Source organism: Helobdella robusta (assembly GCF_000326865.2).
Source record: "Helobdella robusta unplaced genomic scaffold HELROscaffold_28, whole genome shotgun sequence".
NCBI classification, from domain to species: domain Eukaryota; kingdom Metazoa; phylum Annelida; class Clitellata; order Rhynchobdellida; family Glossiphoniidae; genus Helobdella; species Helobdella robusta.
The window spans coordinates 1,584,229-1,584,507 of NW_008704435.1; positions in this window are offsets into that span (position 1 = coordinate 1,584,229).

Below are 279 nucleotides of genomic sequence, written 5' to 3' on the forward strand. Positions count from 1 at the left end.
CCCTAGCTGACGAATTAGTAATAAAATAAATTAACAATAATGAAACGATTAATAAAAATATGATTAAAAGGAGGAAATAAAGAATGGCGATGATGAGGAAGAAGATGGTGATGGTGATGGTGATGATGATGATGGTGGTGAAGATGATGGTGATGAAAAAGAAGAAAAAAAACAAAGAATGAAGAAGAAGAAGATGATGATGAAGATCAAGATGACGTTGAAGATATCTATGATGAAGAAGATAAAGATTACGAAAAATAATAATGACGATATAGGTGA